Here is a 20,775-nt window from a genome sequence, read left to right on the forward strand (position 1 = left end):
ACCATAGCAACAATAATAATAACAGCCCGTGCGGCCATGGGCACCAGTCTGGGGCCCTCACAAGTCCTGACTCAGTTACTCACGTTAGGACCTTAGGAGGTAGGTGCAGTGAGCATCCCCATTTTACAGATGAGGAAACTGAGGCACTGGGCAGTTAAGTGACTTGCCCAGAGTCACACATCTGCTAAAGGGTAAACTGGGGATCCCCCACCCCACCCCGGGGGTTGCAGTCTGGCCCCAAAGCCCAGGCTTTTCGCCATAAAGCCTCACTGTTTGCTTGTTACAGGGACCAGGACTGAAAGCCCACAGTCAGGAAGCTGCCTTTGCCCCGCCCCCCTCCACTCTGCCTTTTGCCCTGGGATCCAGCTTGGGTCTCAGCTTAGCCAGTGGAGGCCCTGGCTCAGCAGGGTGCCGTCCCACCCTCCTCTTTCCCTTTTTACCCTCTGTGGTGTCTTCATTAACATAACCGTGGCGCCCTCCGGCTTCCTCGGATGTGTTTGTGAGTTTGTGAGCGAGCCGGGTGGGTGACTGACGGGGAGACCTGTAAGGAAGGGGTCAGGACCCCGGAGGCCGATCTGGCCTGGAGGCAGCTGCGGGACTTGGAGCAGGGGCCCACCACCTCTCGCAGCCTCAGTTTCCCCATCAGTGAGGGGGGGCCTGGTGCCTTCCTCTTGGAGGTTTCATAGATGACGTCACATGTCAACAGATGTGCTGCAAATTTCCGGCAGTAACTGGCTTCCAAGGTGTGTCAACATTCAGAATATTTCAGACCGCAGCGCAGGCTGGATGAGGTGGAACAGCCAGCCCTCAGCCAGGCAGGGCAGCTCCCCTTCCCCAAATAGGCTAAAGATTTCTGCAGCAAATACTATTCGTGCTGCTAATATATCTGTGGCTGTTTTACACTAAGGAGGATACATAAGGATGGTCATTGCAGGTTAGCTTTTGCCCCACAATGAGTAAAGGGGAAAAAAAGGGGATGGTTTTTAGAGATTTTTGGAGGTTGGAATTGCAGATATGGGGTTGTAGATCGAGATGATCTGCGACATGGTGGGATGTCTGTGGAGTTTCATTGAGATAAGGTACTGCCTGGCACTTAATAAGCCCGTTGTAAGTGCTGGTTGCTGTTATTATCACGGTGGTTGCTATTATTATCACTGACCGGCCTTCAGTCTGTACCTACTAAATCTGTGCAGACAGATTGGGCTGTGTTGCAGGTCAACAGTTTCTCCAACTTGAACGTGCACACGAATCCCTTGGGGAGCCTGTTCAAATGTGAGGTCTGATTCAGCGGGTCTGTGGCGGGCCTGAGACTCTGCATGTCTAGCAGGCTCCCAGGAGACCCTGAGGCCGCTCCTTTGAGTAGCAAGGGGTAGAGTGGTTTCCGGACGATTTCCGAGTTGCTTCAAGGGCCCTGCACTGGATGCCGAGGCTAAGATCAGATTCCTTAACTCTTTGAGGTTTGCCAATTTGAGGGCAGATCTGTATGAATTAATTAGACACGGAAAAAAGTCATATATAACACGATGAAACTGTCCCCTTGTCCTGCCCTCTCCAGAGGAGCCCTCTGTGAGGAGTTTGGATGCGTTCTTTCTACCCCTTTATTCTGTGCATACATTTTTTTCTTCTTGATCACACGTACCACATGAATTATTCTACACCTTGCATTTTAACTTGAACAAATGTCTTAGAATTATTTCCATGGCAGCAATCTAGAACTCCACTCTTTTTTTTTTTTAATTGAAGTATAGTTGATTTACAATGTTGTGTTAATTTCTGCTGTACAGCAAAGTGATTCAGTTATACGGATATATTTACATTATTTTTCATAGCCTTTTCCATTATGGTTTATTACAGAACATTGAGTACAGTTTCCTGTGCTATACAGTAGGACCTTGTTTTTTAAAAATATCTATTTAATTAATTGATTTATTTATTTTTGGCTGTGTCGGGTCTTAGTTGTGGCACACAGGATCTTCACTGCGGTGCATGGGCTTCTCTCCAGTTGTGGCACGCGCGGGCTCCAGAGCACGTGGGCTCAGTAGTTGCGGCGCGCGGGCTTAGGTGTGGTGTGTGGGCTTAGTTGCCCCAAGGCATGTGGGATCCTAGCTCCCTGACCAGGGATCGAACCCACGTCCTCTGCATTGGAAGGCAGATTCTTCATCACTGGACCACTAAGGAAGTCCCCAGGACCTTGTTTTTTTTGTTGTTGTTGTTTTTGTTTGTTTGTTTTTTAAGTTTTTTTAAGTTTTTTTTTTTTTTTTGGCTGCACTGTGCAGCATGTGGGATATTAGTTCCCCGACCAGGGATCAAACCCACATCCCCTGCACTGGAAGCGCAGAGTCTTAACCACTGGACCGCCGGGGAAGTCCCAGGACCTTGTTGTTTATCCATTCTGTATATAATAGTTTGCATCTGCTAATCCCAGACTCCCAATTCGTCCGTCCCTCCCCCCTCCGCCCAGAACCCATTCTTTTAGCAAACTAAAGGAGAAGTAGTATTCCATAATTTATTTAACCTCTACTCTATGGATTTTTTTTTTTGGTTCCAATTTTTACTGTGAGCCTATATATGTCTTTACATTTAAAGTGTGCTTACATTTAAAGTGTGTCTCTTGCAGACAGCAAATAGTCTATATCCTTTTGATGACTGGAATGTTGAGACCAGTGCCGTCCAGTAAGAAAATCCTAGCCACTTGTACGTTACTTATAATTTTCTAGTAGACACAGGAGAAAGAAATAGGGAAAATTAATGTGAATGTATTTTATGCAACCTGTTCTATACAGAATACTATTATTTCAACATGTAATCAATCTAGAAGTCACTAATGAGATATTTTACAGTCTTTTTTATTGTGGTAAAATGCACGTGACATAAAATTTCCCATTTTCACCATTTTTAAGTGCACAATTCAGTGGCATTGAGTATATTTGCAATGTTGTGTAGCCATCACCGCTATCCATTTCCAGAACTTGTTCATCCTTCCAAACAGAAACTCTGTTCCCCTTAAACAGTCATTCCCCATCCCCCTCTCCCACCACCTACTGGTAACCTCCATTCTACTTTCTTTCTCTGTGAATCTGACCACTTCTTCCTCATGTAAGTGGAATCATACAGTATTTATCCTTCTGTGTCTGGCTTATTTCACTTACCATAATGTCTTCAGGGATAGTCATCACATTCGTAGCATCTATCAGAATTTCCTTCCTTTTTAAGGCCGAATACTATTCCATTGTCTGAATAGACCACACTGTGTTTATCCATCCAATAACAGACAGACACTTGGGTTATTTCCACCTTTTGGATATTGCGAGTAGCGCTGCTATAAACATCGGCATACAAGTATCTGAGTCTGCCTTCAGTGCTTTCGGATATATACCTAGGAGTGGAGTCGCTTGGTCATCTGGTAATTCTCTTTTTAACTTTTTGAGGAATCACTGTTGTCCACGGTGGCCGCACCGTTTCACATTCCCACCAGTAACGCACAAGCGTTCCGATTTCTCCACATCCTTGCCAACACATGTTGTAGAGTGTTTCCCCCCTTCTGCCCCTCACTGACTTTTTGAAATCCAGTGTGTGTGTTTTCCACTCAGAACATCTTGTTGGACTAGCTCTGTTCCCAGGGCTGGGCAGTCCCATGAGGCCTCTCTGAGTGGACGGTGCAGGGTTAGACTGTTCGTATTTGCCCTCATTACTGGTGTGGCTGCGTTGAAATCCTCTATCTTGCTGTTCATTTTTGGTTTATCTCTGGTGTTCTCTGTTCCTTATTCTCTCGTTTCCTGCCTCCTTTAGATTAATTGAGTAATTTGGCCTTCCACCTTATCTCCATTAAGAGCTGATTCATGCTACCTCTTTATTACCCTAGAGTTTCCATTCTGCGTCTTTGACCGGGACCTGGGCTCTGATCCTGAGTGAGATGGGAGCCATGGCAGGCTTTTGAGCAGGGGAGTGACCTGACCTGACATTTTTGTATCCACACCTGCAGTTGCTTGTGCAAGAGCGTTTCTACTGGCCAGATTCCTGGAAGAGGACTTGCTAAGGCAAAGGGAAGCGTGTGCTAAGGTTTGAGGAGGCCCTGGCAAATGGCATTCCAGAAAGGCCTCACTGTTCTCATCCCTTGCAAACAGCAGCCAGAATTTACTGAGTGGCTGCTTGGTGCCAGGCCAGGCCCTAGAGATGCTGGCGAGAATCAGCCCAAGTCCTGCTACTTAAATAACTCTTGGTCCTGGAAACGCAGGGCAGTCTCTGGAGTGGCCTCTGAGCTCAAAGGAAGATGAAGCTTTCAGAGGAACCAAAAAAGGAGAGGCCAGAGGCTATTCTAGGTGGCAGAAGGAGGCCTGGCACAGCCCTGGTGTGAGCTCTGGCTGGACCAAGACGTGGACTGTATTGGCCTGGAGACGGCACGTGTGGGCTCCCCATCCACGTGGGACGTACCGAGGTACAGCTAAGGAGTCAAATAATAGTACCTCCCCCTTGGGGCTTGTTTGGGAGCGTTCAGCAGGAAGCAGACAGCACACGGGTTGTTGTTTGACTGACTTATCCCCGTTGGGAGGGGATCAGCATCCAGAACGGGTCGGCCTGACCTAGGGACAGGCGTGATCCATGCTTTGGACACGTTTAGGCCCTGTGGCAGATAGACTTGGACTCGGAGCCCCAGCTGTCTCCTTCTTCAGGCCAGCTGCGCCAGGCCTCTGTTAGAAGAGGATAAATAAGAGTAGAAGCTGCTTCTCAGGAGAGCGATGAGGGTCAGGCAATGAGATGGTGGCCACACGGAGCTCAGGGCCCTCCTGGACCAGAGGAGGGTTCCATCAAGGTTAGCCACTATTATTATTATTGCTGTTGTTGTTGCTGTCATTGTTGTTGATTTAAGGCTTATAGGCCTTGATTTAAGGCTTATAGGCAACAGCCAGATCCTTCCAGACCCACCCCCCCAGGACTGAGACCCCCTGGAGAAATGACGTCAGTTGCTCGGGGTCAGGAAATTGCAGAGCAGGGATTTGAAGCCAGGTTTGTCTGACCTGAGCTCAGGGGCTCCCTGCTTCCAGGCCTTGGGGGAGCCTTGGGCTTAGCACGAAGACTCTTCCCTTCTTAGATCAACCAGCGAGCAAGGCGCGCTATCACAGTAACACCACCTCCATCAGTAATGATAACGGCAGCTCGCCCGCAGTGACTCAACAGGCAGCAGGACCTGACCCGAAGCCAAGCTATTTGTAGTCTGTCTTTGCTTGTCATGGGAATATTCATACATTTGGCTGCAGAAATATTAGCGTTTGATTACTGGGTGGCGTCTCCGAGCTGGTCGTGGGTGTTCCGTCGTAGACAGGTGCGTGTCCCAGCACCTGGCAGAGTCTGAAAAAGAATCTGCTTTTCGGAAAGCATCTCCCCTCAAGGGTTTTGAATAAAGGCTCTTGGACCTCTTAGAATATGTATTGTGTCTCGCGCTTGCCCACCCCGCAGGGTGCATGTTGCCTGTACTGTTTGGCGACGCTGGATGGTGTTTCCTCTTCAGATTCCGCGCTCCTCGCCAGACGATGCAGAATGAGCAGACACGTCGAGCCCTGATGGGCTCCAAAGGCGAGGAAGCCGCGTGGGTGGTAGGAGTGGGCAGGGAGGCTTCTGGAAGCCTGTTCCCCGAAAGCTGGGAGCCTGGAGGCTGTGCTGGGCCGCGACTGGTGATGAAGGAGGAAGGGGGAACGTGATGATGGGCCAGACTGGGGCCTGCCCTGTGATAGCATGCTCCTTGCACGGCTGGACACGGTGTCAAGGGAACCAAGAGAGAAGCCAGGCCCTGGAAACGGGCAGGAGAGGAATTAAGGGCAGATTTTATTCACTTTTGTCTCCAGCCCGTCCGCTCTGCCGAGCCCTCCACTGGGTTGTCTCAGAGGCACCTCAAACTTAACACGTCGGACCCCTCACCCCCACCCCCCAAACAAACAAACAAAAGTAAAGCCTGCCCCCTCCAGTTCGTCACCATCTCGGTCCATCCTCCCAGTGGCCTGGGTCAGGTACTTTGGCATCATCCTTGACTCTTTTTTTCTCTCTCTTTTAAAATTTTATTTATTTATTTATGGCTGCTGCTCGGCTTGTGGGATCTTAGTTCCCCAACCTGGGATCAGACCCAGGCTGCAGCAGTGAAAACGCCGAGTCCTAACCACTGGACCACCAGGGAACTCCCAATTTTAATTTTTCTTATTGTGATAAACAACGCATGACATAAAACTTACCATCTTAGGCCCTTTTTAGTCACATTGTTGTGCGGATGCCCCTTTTCCTTCTGTCTTCTGCACCCCGTCAGTCCAGCAGTGTAGCCTGTGAGCTCTGCCTGTGGAAGATCTCCACCTTCTGGCCTGTCTCCCCACCCCCGCTGCACCCACCCCGGTCCAGCCACCATCACCTCCCGCCTGGACCATCTCAGTCTCCTCCTCCCGGGGCTCCCTCCATCCCCTGCCCCGCACCGGCTATTTCCCTCACTCAGCCAACCGGACCCTGTTGTAACCTGAGTCAGCTCACGGCCCTTCTCCGCTCAGAGCCCTCCCGCGCTCCGCTCCCGTAGCTCAGAGTAAAAGCCCAAGAACTCTGCTCATGAGTGCACTGACCACTGGGTAGCTGTGAGTGTCAAAAAAAAAAAAACCACACTGGGTTTCAAAGACTTCGAAGGAAGGGGGAAAACAGTCAACTCCCCATTAATACTATTTTTATATTGATGACACGTTGAAATGATCATGTTTGTATATATTATATTACATAAAATGTATTCTTGAAATTAGCATATGTTAAATTCACCTCTTCTTTCCACTTGAAAATTTAGAATGACATATGTAGCTTGCATCGCCTTTCTGGGGGGCAGCACTGGTTTAGAAGGCACCTCCCCTATTGGGTTGTCGGAGGGGTGAATGAATGAACATACGTAAAGCTTTGAGGACAGTGCCTGATATGTCTAATGCAACATGTTAGCTGTTATTGCTTTTTTAAAAAAAAATTTTTATTTATTTATTTATTTATTTGGCTGTGTTGGGTCTTCGTCTCTGTGCGAGGGCTTTCTCCAGTTGCGGCAAGTGGGGGCCATTCTTCATCGCGGTGTGCGGGCCTCCCACCACCGTGGCCTCTCCTGTTGCGGAGCATAGGCTCCAGACGCGCAGGCTCAGTAGTTGTGGCTCACGGGCCCAGTCGCTCCGTGGCATGTGGGCTCTTCCCAGACCAGGGCTCGAACCCGTGTCCCCTGCATTAGCAGGCAGACTCTCAACCACTGCGCCACTAGGAAAGCCCCTGTTATTGCTTTTTAATTGTGGGAAAATGTGCATACCATAAAATTTATCATTTTCACCATTTTTAAGTGTCCAGTTCAGTGGCACTAACTACATTTACGGTGTTGTGCAACCATCACCTGTATCCATTTCCAGAACTTTTTCGTCATTCCAAACAGAAACTCAGTACCCATTAAACAATAACTCCCCGTTCTCCCCTCCCACCAGCCCCTCGTAACCTCTCATCTACTTTCTGTTTCCATGAATTTGCCTATTTTATGCACCTCATTTAAAAAAAATTTTATTTTATTTTATTTTTTTATCTTTTGGCTGCACCCTGCGGCATGTGGGATCTTAGCTCCCCGACCAGGGATGGAACCCATGCCCCCTGCAGTGGAAGCGCAGAGTCTTATCCACTGGACCGCCAGGGAGGTCCCGTATGGTCTCATTGAAATGGAATCATACCATATTTGTCCTTTTGAGTCTGAGTTATTTCACTTAGCATAATGTTGCCAAGGTTCATCGATAAGGTAGCATGTATCAGAATTTCATTCCTTTCCAAGACTGAATAACACTCCAGTGAGTGGCTGTACCGCATTTTGTTTCTACGTCCCTCAGGCGATGGGCACGTGGGTTGTTTCTGCCTTTTAGCTGATATTATTTTTAGTTCATGATCTGACCCCTGGCTTTCTATCTATCTATCTAACCTCATGTCCCACTAACTACTCTCCCCCTTACTCACTCCGTTCAGCCTCACTGGCCTCCTTCCTAGACTCAGACACGCATCCACCTCAGGGCCTTTGCGGTTGCTATTCCTCTGCTCCATGATTCCCTCCCTCCCCCTCCTCAATCAAGCCTGCCTTTATTACTCTAGTTAAAATTACAAATACCTTGTCCTTCTTTTTCATTGCTTTTCCTCCACAGCACTTAGCAACTTCTGACACAATATTTATTTTACATTTATATTGATTGTACATGTCATAATCTTTTATAACATTTGTATTTTAAATATTGATAAATAATTCTATACATGACATATATATTCTAATATCTATTAAGTATTTATTCAATAAATAAAAGCTAAATACATGTAAATTAAATATTTGTAAATACTTAGTATAATCTGTTATATTGTTCTTTCTTTATTTCCCTCCTGACCCTCCTCAAAAATGTCAGCTCCACGTGAACAGGGATCTCTTGTTTTGTTCACAGCCATCCCTCCAGCTTCTAGAACAGAGCCTGGCACGCAGCACATATCCCAGGCCTTAATTGCTGAATGGATGAATATTTCGTGAATGAGGAACCCGGGAGGATGTGAATGAGCCAAAAGAAAGTTTGTTAATCGGGGAGAGGAGAGGAAGTTGGGAAGAGCAGGAAAAGGGCCCCGAGGCTTAAAAGCTGGTGTGATCAGGCCCTGGGTTAGTGTAGGGACACTAGGGAACAGGCTGGCGGAAGAGACACAGTGAGTGCTTTGGTGGGGGTGGGGGTCTGAACTTTACCTGAAATGTGGTTCCCTCATTTGCTGGGTAACCTTGAGTCAGTGACTTGCCCTCTCTGGGCCTCATTGCCTCATCTGTAAAAAGGGAGAAGAGCAGCTGTTTGTACATGAATGCAACATGAACATACACATTTCCTGCATTCCTGCCATGTGCCGGGCACTGTGGTAGATGAGGCAGGCAGCGTCCTCACCCTCATTGATCTATTCCAGGCCCCCACCTCCAGGGTCATGTAGAATTAAGCACTGTGGTGGCCTGTGGTGAACCGCAGTTCCTGTCGTCAGGTTAGCTGTAGGCTTCAGCTTTCCTCATTGGTAAGGTAGGGATAGAGGTACCCACCGTGCATGGTTGTCATGGAAGCCCGGTACCCCGTTTATGGTAATGGTGATTTCTAAATGAGGGCTTTGTTATTGGTGTGGTCTTGGGCTCGAGATGCAACTTGGACCCTTCATCATGGAGCTTATGTTTCTTTTCTTTTCTTTTTTTTTTTTTTGACCACGCCACGCAGCTTGCGGGATTTTAGTTCCCCGACCAGGGATTGAACCTGGGCCCCCCAGGCAGTGAAAGGGCTGAGTCCTAACCACTGGACCGCCAGGGAATTCCCATGGAGCTTATGTTTCTTTTCAAAATATGAACTTGACGTGGCTTAGAACGCATTTTGTGGATGCGTAAATCTCTGGCCTTGAACGTGGCCCTGATGCTTCACTAGGCTTTTCTGAGTTGGGCACACCTGTTGTACTGTGAGGCGTCCAGAGACTCAGTTTCCTCTCCTCTCCTCTCTGGAACTTCAGCAAAAGATTCTTCGTTCAGCAGGCTGCTGAGTTAACCAACCTTCATTTGGGGGGTGTGTAAGTTAACACAGGTCATGCTAGCTGCTGTAACAAATAAGCCCTTTATTCTCAGTGGCTTCAGTGTACTAAGTGGCTTCAAAGCATTTTTCTCACACATGTTATAGACCAGCGGGGGTGCTTCTGGTGGGGCAGCCTCATGTGAACTCATTGAGAGAACCAGACTCCTTCCCTAGCGTGGCTTTGCCCTCCCCTAAGTCTGTGGAATCCACTGTAGGTGAAGAAGTGTGGAGGGATGTCTTTTGTGCCAGGCCTGGAAAGTACGAATGTCACTTCCTTCCACCTACGTTCTGTTGGCCAGAATTCAGTCGTGTGACCACGCCCAGCTACAAGGGATGCTGGGAAATGTAGTCCAGGGAAAGAAAATGGTTGGGGGAAACATACAGCAGTCTTCACTATAGTGGGTGTGTATTTGTAGATGCCCGGGTGGCCAGTGGAATGAGTGGGAAGGTCTCAGATCTATGGGAGGGGGCATCTGGATTAGCTGTTTTCCTGACCTTTGGACCTGCAGTCTCTGATAAGACATATATTTCACACCATGATCCAGGAGGGAATACACACACACACACACCTGAAACAAAGTTTTGTGGAACACTTAGCTGAACCACCTTTGAGTCATTCAATATGTTTTTTCAATTTTACTCTGTTCTTTTTCCTTCATTTGTTTCAGTGATGATTGAGACTCACTATACTGATTTCATCACTGCTCAAATATTCCAACTCACAATTTGAAAAGCGCTGAAAATGAAAGTAGAAATGTGAGGAACCGTATGGGCAACTTCTACACTCCCGAGAGAGTACCACCTCAATTCCCCATGTGTCCCAAGCCCAGTTCCAGAAGCGCGTTGGAGGCATTGGGGCAATTCTGGAAGGTTAGAACACTTAGAACAAAATCTACTCGCTTCCCATGCTTACTGCCCCACCCCCCCAGCTACTTCTCTGACATCCTTTCCAGTGCCCTCCACCCACCTCACAATGATCTAGTTGTTCTTGGTGCCTATCAGGCACATTCCTGCCTTAGGGCCTTTGCACTCACTGTTCCCTCAGCCTAGGATGCTTTCCCCCATCTATTTGCATGGCTCCCTTCATTTCACTCTCTGCTTCAGTGTCACATGTATTGACCACCCTGTTTTAAAACTAAATCCTCCCCTTCCCCATCATTCCCTTATCCTGCCTTTTGAGCTCCTCCTGGCCACTTGCCACTAGCCAATATCACGTCGTAGATGACTTTGTTTACCAATTTATGGTTTGCTTCTTCCACGAGAATTTAGCTCTATGAGGGGTCTCCCAGGGCCTGGGGCATAGTAGGTGTTCACTGAATATTTGTTGAGTGAATGAATGCAAATGTCTTGGTTTTGTGTTTTTTTTCTCCCTGCCCAGTGGGAAAGCAGCTTCCTCTCATCAGCATTTTGGGAAGGTGAATTGTCCGCAGGGTGTTGTAAGAGAGGGTCTGGGTGGGGGTCAGGTGGGAGGGAGAGAACCGAGCTGGGAAAGCTGTTCCCAGGAATTCTGTGGAATCAATAGCTTGGTTGCTTGACATGAGAACATATGTCTATAGATTATTATTTCATAAAAGAATCGCTTAGGAACTGTGTGGGTTTTTCTGTCCCCCCTGCTGAAATAACAGTCCTAAATCTCACCTCTTAACCAACTTAACCTCCCAAGGCACTGCAGAGCGTGGCGGGACAGAGGGGGGCTCCCCCAGGTCCCTCTGGCCTGATTTGCTCTGTGTGTGTGTGTGTGTGTGTTCACTTTTTGTTGAAGTCTAAAGGTTTCTTTGTTTGCTTGGTTTTGTGTTTTGAAGTATAAAGGTATTTCTGCCTCCGAAATTAGCACTTTACACACTTAGAAAATTCTACAAACCCAGCACATTTCACATGCCTTTGTGGTTTCTGTGTTTTCTTGCCCATTTTTGGCTTTGGTGGGGTTGGGGGGCGGGGTGTGGTGGATGGCATGAGAGGCTAAAGCTTCATCTCACCTCTCACACGTGGCGCCCCCATCCCAGGGCCAGTAGTGGGTACAGAGGGAAGTGACCCAGGGACGCGCTGGGGGTCTCCCACCTGGGTCATGTAGGGCACCCAGGAAATTCAGCCAGGACTGGAGGCGGGGGTCCGGGCGCTGCCCCGTGCGTTTGGGGGGCGGGGGCCGTGCTGAGGGAACACGTTCTGGGAGGATGTGCAGCCTGGTAAGTGCAGGTTGGGAGTCATGGTCCGGGTGGGGGTGGGGGTGGGGGTGGGGATGGGCCATGTGACCAGTTCGTTCCTCCCGCTCTCCCTCCCTCCCTCTCTCCCTCCCTCCCTCCCTCTCTCCCTCCCTCCCTCCCTCTCTTCCTCCCTCCCTCCCTCCCTCCTTCCCTCCCTCTCTTCCTCCCTCCCTCCCTCCCTCCCTCTCTCCCTCCCTCCCTCCCTCCCTCCCTCTCTCCCTCCCTCCCTCCCTCTCTTCCTCCCTCCCTCCCTCCCTCTCTTCCTCCCTCCCTCCCTCCCTCTCTTTCCTCCCTCCCTCCCTCCCTCCTTCCCTCCCTCTCTTCCTCCCTCCCTCCCTCCCTCCCTCCCTCTCTCCCTCTCTCCCTCCCTCCCTCCCTCCCTCTCTCCCTTCCTCCCTTCCTTCCGTTTTTCCTTGCTTAAAATTTTGAGCAGCTTTATTGAGATATAATTCACATACCATAAAATTCCCCCATTTAAAGCATACAGTTCAGTGGTTTTCTGGTACATTCCCAGAGTTGTGCAGCCATCCCCACAATCTAGTTCCGGAACATTTTCATCCCCCCAAATGGAAACCCCGTATCCTTAACAGTTGCTCCCCATTCCCCCTTCCATCCAGCCCCTGGCAACCCCTAACCTGCTTTCTGTCTCATGAATTTGCCTGTTCTGGACATTTTCTATAAGTAGAACCCTACACTATGTGGCCTTTTGGGTCTGGCTTTCATGCAGTGTGTTTTCAAGGTTCATCCATGTTGTAGCGTGTGTCAGAGCTTCATTCCTTTTTTTTTTTTTTTTTCTTTTTAAACATTGAGATATTTGCATACCATTAATTTCTCCCCTTTAAGCATACAATTCAGTGGGGTTTAGTACATTTACAGAGTTGTGCAACCATCCTCACAATCTAGTTCTAGAACAATTTCATCACCCAAAAGGAAACCCTGTATATTTTCCCCTAATCCCTGGCAACCATTAATCTACTCTGTCTTTGGGGATTTGCCTTTTCTGAACATTCGTACAAATGGAATCGTGCAAGATGTGGTCTTTTGTGTCTGGCTGCTTTCATTTCATGTATTGTTTCCAAGGTTCATCCACGTTGTAGCATGGATCAGTGCTTCATTCCTTTTTTATGGCTGAATAATATTCCGTTGTACAAATGTACCACATCTGGTTTATCCACTTGTCAGTTGGTGGACATTTGGGTTGTTTCCACTTTTTGTCAACTATGAATAAAGCTGCTTGGTGGCTGTTTCTTCAGTCGAGGTGGAAGATGGCATTTCCAGCCACCCCCTGCCCAGGCCTGTTCTTCCTTTGTGTGCTTACAGGTACACAGGTTTCCCCTTCCCTCTCTCCCTCCCCCTCCTCCCCTTCCTCTTTTCCTTTCTCTTCCTAGTCTTCCTGTTCTTCCTGTGTTGTTATCTCCCCCTCCCCCAGCCTCAGCCAAGGGCTCAGGAGTCTGGAAATCATTTCCAGGGAGCCCTGGGCAGTCCCACAGGGTGGTTCTGCTCTCCCAGCAGGGAAGCCTCAGCCCTGCCTGGCCTCCCACCCCTGCGAGGGAACAGAGGAGGAACCTGATCCTTCTAATCCGGCCCCAGGGGACGTGTGTGGGGACAGGGCCACATGTAGGAAACAGCTTTCCTTTGGGGCTTAAAAAAATTTTTTTTTTCTTTTTTTAAATAGGAACAACGCGCGCAAGTAGAAAACTCAGTAGAAAACTCGAATAATATCAGAGATTTCTAGTGAAAAGTCTCCCTCCCTCTCCCAACTCCCAGCTATCTGTACCCACATCCTCTTCCCAGAGGTAAATGGTTATAGTTTGGGGGCCTCTTTTCAAACAGACATTCTGTGCATGTGTAAGCATCTCTCCCTCTCTCTCTCTCTCCTTCGCCCTCCTTCCCTCCCTCCCTCTCTCTTCACGCCCCACCCCCCCATTTTTTAAGGCACTAATGACAAGTTATTCTAACACTGTTCTGCCCTTTGCCTTTAGCTTTTAATGATATATCCTGGAGGTTCTAACTTGTCAAGTTCTGTGTCTTTCTCAGCTGCATGGTATTTATTCCATTGGAGGGCCCTGACTTGCTGAACCAGTCCCCATCTGCTGGACACTTAGGTTAGTTCTAGGCTATCACAAACAAGACTACAGTGAGGTACCGTGTGTACAACTGTTGATTTGCATGAATGTGAGTAATGTGAGTACAGGGCAAGTTAAAAGCCCAGAGGTGGAATTGCTGGGACAAAGGGTGTGCAGAAGAAAAAAAAAATTTATTAATGAAAATTTCCAACTGTATACAAAATTAGACAGAACTGCATAATGAACCCTCCTTACTTATCCCCAGGTTCCATAGATCAAGATCTGGCCACACTTGCTTGTATTGATATCTTTTTTGTTGCTGTTGAAGTATCAGTATTTTAAAGCAAATCCCAGATCTCCTGCCATTTTAATTCTGCAAACTCAAGTGTGTATTTAAAAAGCAAAACTAAGCACTTTCTTACATAGCCACAATGACATTGTCAAACCTAGTAAAAAATTACGGTCATTTGGTATCATCAAGGGATGTGCTTTTTTTAATTACTTTTTTTTATGGAGATGTGATTCACATACCATAAAATTCACTCTTTGAAAGTATATAGTTCAGTGGTTTTTAGTATATTTACAAGGTTGTACAACCATCACCGTTATCTGATTCTGGAATGTTTTCATCACCCTCAAAAGAAATCCCATTTCCATGAGAAGTCTCCTCATTTCCCCCAGCCCTCCTTCCCCACTACAAACCCCTGATCACCATTAATCTACTTTCTGTTTCTATAGCTTTGCCTGTTCTGGACATTTCACATGAATGGAATCATACAGTATGTGTGTGGTCTTTTGTACTTGGCATCTTTCACTGAGTATAATGTTTTCAAGGTTCGTCCATGTCGTAGCATGGATCAGTGCTTCATTCTTTTTTCTGGCTGATTAATATTCTATTATATGAATATACCAGGTTTATTTATCCATTGATAGACATTTGGGTTGTTGCCACTTTTTTGTCTCTTGTGAATATGCTGGTATGGGCATTTGTGCACAAGTCTTTGTGTGGATGTATGTTAATTCTCTTGGGTCTATACCTAGGAGTGGAATTCCTGGGTTAAATGATAATTCTGTGTTCAGTTATTGAGGTACTGCCAGACTTTCTCCCCCAGCAGCTGCACCAGTTTACTTTCCCACCAGTAATGCATGAGGATTCCAATTTCTCTTTTCTAACATAACCATCCTACTGGGTGTGAGGTGGTATCCCATTATGTTTTGTTTTTTTAAAATTTTTTATTTATTTTTGGCTGCATTGGGTCTTTGTCGCTGCGCATGGGCTTTCTCTAGTTGCAGTGAGCAGGGGCTACTCTTCGTTGTGGTGCACAGGCTTCTCATTGCCGTGGCTTCTCTTGTTGCAGAGCACGGGCTCTAGGTGCGTGGGCTTCAGTAGTTGTGGCATGTGGGCTGTAGAGCGCAGACTCAGTAGTTGTGGCGCACGGGCTCAGTAGCTCCGCGGCATGTGGGATCTTCCCGAACCAGGGCTCGAACCCGTGTCCCCTGCATTGGCAGGCAGATTCTTAACCACCGCGCCACCAGGGAAGTCCCCCATTATGGTTTTGACTTGCATTTCTCTAATGGCTAATGATGTTGAGCATCTTTAAATGGGGTGGGGGTGTGCATCTAAATTCTCATCTCTGTTTCCACTTGGCGGATGGGACCACTGTTTTTCACTGCCTTGTCTTTAATTTTCCCCCAAACACTCTCCTTCCCTCTCCCCTGCCTGTTTTCTCTGCCCCTGCTTTCTCTGTCTTGACTGAGTAGTCTTTGTGTAGAGACCACCAATCCTTCTTGCTGCCTCTCATTCAGGGGATAAAATCTGGGCTTCATGGTGGTCTGGGCTCATGCCCTTCCCTGGGGCAGCATGCAGCGTGCAGTGTAGGTGGTTGGTGGTGTCAGCCTGCCCAGTGGGGACCCACGCTCCACCCCTTACTTGCTGTGTGACTTGGGGCCAGTGCCTTTGCCTCTCTGAGCTTCAGATCCTTGAGGTTAGTGGTGAAGCCCATTTCTTTCCATCTTCTCTTGTGCTTTCTCCTTCTTTCCTTTACTAGATACTTTTATTAATGAAAATTTCCAACTGTATACAAAATTAGACAGAACTGCATAATGAACCCTCCTTACTTATCCCCAGGTTCCATAGATCAAGATCTGGCTACACTTGCTTGTATTGATATCTTTTAGCTTATAGCTAAGGGATACATGTTACTCCCATTTTGGGATGTGAATTGCAAAATGAGCATTTTGCAATTCACATCCCAAAATGGGAGTAACATGTATCCCTTAGCTCACTTATTCAGCAGTTATTTACTAAGTGCCTATTGTGTGCCAGGCACTATTCTAGGAGGGGGGGATATAGCATGAACAAGACAAAAATCCCTGCCGTCTGGGGACTGACTGGCTGGTGGGGGAGACCCATGGTAGGACTCATCAGAAGGTACTGAATGCAGTGGAGAAAAAGGGAAAGTGGGTGGAGAGGGCTGGTGGTGCGAGTGGTCATTTTAACCTGCCCTCGCTGAAAATGTGATATTTGAGCAAAGACCTAAAGAAGGTGAGGGGGAAGCCCCGTAGCTATCTGCAGGAAGGGTGTTCCTGACCGAGAACAGCAAGTGCAAAGGTCCTGAGGCAGGGAAGTGAAGATACTTGCCCCACTTCACAGCTGGTAACTTGTGGAGTCACAGTTTGAACCAGGCAGTCTGGAGTTAGAGTCTGTTTTTGTTTTTGTTTTGTAATGAACTTCATTAAGGTGTAATTTATATTTAATGTGATACACCCATTTAAAATTTTTTTTAATTTAATTTTTAAAATTGAAATGTAGTTGATTTACCATGTTTCAGGTGTACAGCAAAGTGATTCAGTTATACATATATATATTCTTTTATTTATTCATTTATTTATTTATTTATTTATTTTTGGCTGCATTGGGTCTTCGTTGCTGCGCGCGGGCTTCTCATTTTGGTGACTTCTCTTGTTGCGGAGCACAGGCTCTAGGCGCGCAGGCTTCAGTAGTTGTGGCTCACTGGCTTCAGTAGTTGTGCCTTGCGGGCTCTAGACCACAGACTCAGAAGTTGTGCCACACAGGCTTAGTTGCTCCACAGCATGTGGGGTCTTCCCGGACCAGGGCTTCACCTGTGTGTGTCCCCTGCATTGGCAGGCGGATTCTTAACCACTGCGCCACCAGGGAAGCCCCATATATATATTCTTTTTCAGGTTCTTTTGCATTATAGGTTATTACAAGATATTGAGTGTAGTTCCCTGTGCTATACAGTAGGTCCTTCTTGTGCATCTGTTTTATATATAGTAGTGTGTATCTGTTAATCCCAAATTCCTAATTTATCCCTCCCCCCCAAGTGATACATCCATTTTAATGGTACTTATTGGATGCATTTTGACAAATCCGTACCATTGTGTAACCGCCTTCCCAGTCAAGGCACAGAACATTTTCCAGCGTTTGATGTAAATAGAATCACACAGCCTGTGTTCTTTGGTGTCTGGCTTCTGCCACTCAGCACAGTGATTTTGAGGTTCATCTGTGTTGCGCATCTTAGTGGTTCGTTTCTTTTTGTTGCTGTGCAGTAATTCCATTGTGCAGATATAATACATTGCGATCTGTTTATCCCTTTGGCTGTGGGTGTACCTTTGGGCTGTTTGCAGTGTTTGGCCATTACACATGAAGCTGCTGTGAACATTCGGGTACTAATCATTGTGTGACATGTGCCGTCCTTTCTTTTGGGTAAATACCTAGGCGTGGAATGGCTGGGTTGGATAAGGATGTGTTTAACTTTATTAGAAACTGTCAAGCCATTTTCCAAAGTGGCCGAAACATTTAACATTACCCCCAGCCGTGCATAAGAGTTCCAGTTGCTCCACATCCGCACCACCACTTGCTGTTATCAGTCTTTTAAATTTTCAAATGGGTATGTAGTGGTGTCTCATTATGGTCTTAATTGAAATTTCCCTCATGACTAAAGATGTCGAATATCTCATTGGCTTCTGCGCCATTTGTAGGTCTCCTTTCGCTCGTTTTTAAATTAGGTTGTTGGTCTTCTTATTGTGTTGTAGGATTTCTTTATATATTCTGAATATATGCCCTGGTGTGATATATGTGTTGTGAACATTTTCTCGCAACATGTGAGTCCATTCTCGTTATTTGCAGTAGGTGTGTTCTGTAAAGTTGACGCAGTCACCACACTGGGGTCTTTGCAGAGATCCTGCTGGCTTTCCAAGTGGCGGGCAGCTAACTGAGGCCCCAGCTGATGTGCTGCTGTGGTGGTTCCCCCCACCAGCCTACGTCCCAATCCAGATACCTCTCAAGACCACCCTGTCTCTTCTGCAAGCACCCTGGCATCCCACCTTATGCCTGTTCCCACCTTATGCCTGTTCCCACCTTACGCCTGTTCCCACCTTATGCCTCCTCTGGTGCTTCTCTTTAAATGGCTTTATGGGATGTAATTCGCACACCCTCCAATTCACCAGTGGCTCTTCGTATATTCACAGAATTGTATAACCATCACCACAATCAATTTTTGAACATTTTCATTCCCCCCCCAAAAGAAACTGGGAACAGTCCCCTGCCAGGTGGCCCTGGACGGACAGGCAAGGGAGAGGAAGGTTGAGGGAGGCCCATGTCGCTGGAGCTGAGCGGAAAAAGGAGGGAGGGCAGGGAATGAGGGCAGTGGGAACAGGGCCAGTTCCTATGCGGCCTGGTGGGCCTCCGTGAGGACTTTGCTTTAACTCCGAGTGAGATAAGAACTCTGCTCGGATTCAGGGCAGAGGAGGGACAGGAGGTGACTCAGGGTCAAACCAGATCCCTAGACTGGGAGTGGGGGTGGGGAGACTGTTGAGGAGGCTGCTGAAGAAATTCAGGCATAATGTGGGTTCGGGAAATATTTATTGATCTTTGAATTGAATGAAGGAATGATTTCAGCAAAGCAGTAGGAGGCATTTGCTGAAGCAAATGTGCAGGGGAGAGGGCTGGAAGGTCTGTCCCAGCCACCCTCCAAAACCAGTCTCTCCTGCTTCTGCCCCCTAGAACAAGCAGGGTATCGGGAGGACCCAGCCACTGAACAACCAAAAGCCCGGCTTCCAGGCAGACCTACTTTGTGACCTGGGGCATGCTCAGGGGGGTGTTGCCTCAATTTTCATTCTGTAAAATGGGAATAATCAAGTGCCTGGGTGTGGTCAGTACATGTTTGCTAGTTTTCTTTTTTTTTAATTTTGAAATAGAGTGTTCATACAGAAGAGTAGAAAACGTGTCTTCCGCCTAGCAATGATCAACTAACACTCTCACTTTTTTTTAAACAGCTTTATTGAGCTTCAATTCACGTATCATACAATTCACCCATTTAAAATGTACAACTCTGGTTTATGGTACATTTGCAGAGATGTGTAACCATCACCATTTCAATTTAAAACATTTTCATCACCCCCAAAATAAACGCTGTGCCCCTGAGCCATCACCCTCCCCCGCCACTCCCATCCATCCCAGGCCTGGCAACCACTGATCTACTTTCTGTCTCTATGGATTTGTCTGTTCTGGACATTTCATATAAACAGAATCATATAATATGTGGTCTTTTGTGCCTGGCTTCTTTCACTTGGCCTGATGGTCTCTCTGTTCATCCATGCTGTAGCATGTGTCAGTGCTTCATTCCTTTTCATGGCTGAGTAATATTCCATTGTGTGGATGGACCACATTTTGTTTCTCCATCCATCAGTTAATGGGCATTTGGATTGCTTTTACCTTTTGGCTATTATGAATAATGCTGCTGTGAACATTTGTGTACATGTTTTTCAGTGCATACATATTTTCATGTTTCCTGGGTAGTGTACCCAGGAGTGTAATTGCTGGGTCATAGGGTAACTCTGTTTAACCCTTCGAGGAGCTGCCAGACTGTTTCCCACACGATCACACCATGTTACGTTCTACCAGTAATAGATGAGGGTGACAGTTATTCTTTTGTATTCTTCTGTCTTCTCCCCCTTTGGGGGAACTTTTTGTTGAATTACAACATGGAGAAAAGAGCACACATCATAAATGTCCAGTTGGATGAATTTTTTGCACATTGGACACACCCATGTAACTGGCTCCCAGATTTAAAAACAAAAAATTAAAAAACCCCCAGAACATGACCCCCTCCCAAAAGATGCCCCAACCCTTTCTGGCCCCTCCATCTGCCCCCTACCCCTCCAACCCCCAGGGAACCACCATCCTGATTCTAACTCCATAGTTAAAAGTGGGTGTGTACTTTTACATGAAACCGTACAGTGGTGCTTTCTTTCACTCAACATGGTGTTTATGAGATGATTCCATGTTGTATATACCAGTAGTTTGTTCCTTTTTCATCGCTGTGTAGTATTCCATTATGTGATGGACTGCAGCGTATTCATGCATTCTTCTGTTGATGGGCATCTGGGTTGTTTCCAGTTCAAGGGTGCTGTGAACATTCTAGAATGTTCTACATCTGCCCCATTATTCATAAGGACGGAATTAGAGTAGCCCCAGGCCCTGTGTGATGCCAGGTAGAAATTATCTGTAGGCTCCCCTCCCTTCTTGACGGAGGTGTGCCCCCCATCGCATGTTCTAGAACCCTCCTTTCTGAGTGAGGGTTGAAAGCCATCATGGCAGTCCCTGCTGCTGGTGTTGGCTCTGTAACTCTTGCTCTGTGGACTTGAGAGATGTTCTCTTCCACAGCGCCTGTGAACGAGCCGTCCACGAGGTCAGTGGGGATGCGGGCATGGTCTGGGGGTCCTGCCCCTGTGGAGGGTCCCTGACCAGCCTGACGGGGTTCATCGGGGTGGTGTCTGTACACATTCTGCACACTTGCCTGGAGTTTTTATTGTCTTCCATGTTGGGGTGGCTCCTGGCGTTTTGGGCAGGAGCCGCTGGTGTAGACTGATTGGATTAATTTGCCTCCTGGGTTGGTG

At 47.3% G+C, this 20,775-nt stretch overlaps 1 protein-coding gene across 2 annotated transcripts in view; it reads left to right on the top strand.

Moving 5' to 3' along the window:
- Nucleotides 1-20,775, top strand: part of BICRA (BRD4 interacting chromatin remodeling complex associated protein) — a 76,637-nt gene that overhangs the window by 12,779 nt on the left and 43,083 nt on the right. Inside the window, exon 1 of one of the 2 annotated variants that reach the window (XM_057534739.1) lies at nt 10,387-10,457. The exons of the other annotated variant lie outside the window; for it this stretch is intronic. The gene's annotated coding sequence lies outside the window, so the exon portion shown is untranslated. Of the gene's footprint in view, nt 1-10,386; nt 10,458-20,775 lie in introns of those variants that run through there. 2 annotated transcript variants of the gene reach the window in all.

Source organism: Balaenoptera acutorostrata, chromosome 19, assembly GCF_949987535.1.
Source record: "Balaenoptera acutorostrata chromosome 19, mBalAcu1.1, whole genome shotgun sequence".
In the NCBI taxonomy this organism is placed as follows: Eukaryota; Metazoa; Chordata; class Mammalia; order Artiodactyla; family Balaenopteridae; genus Balaenoptera; species Balaenoptera acutorostrata.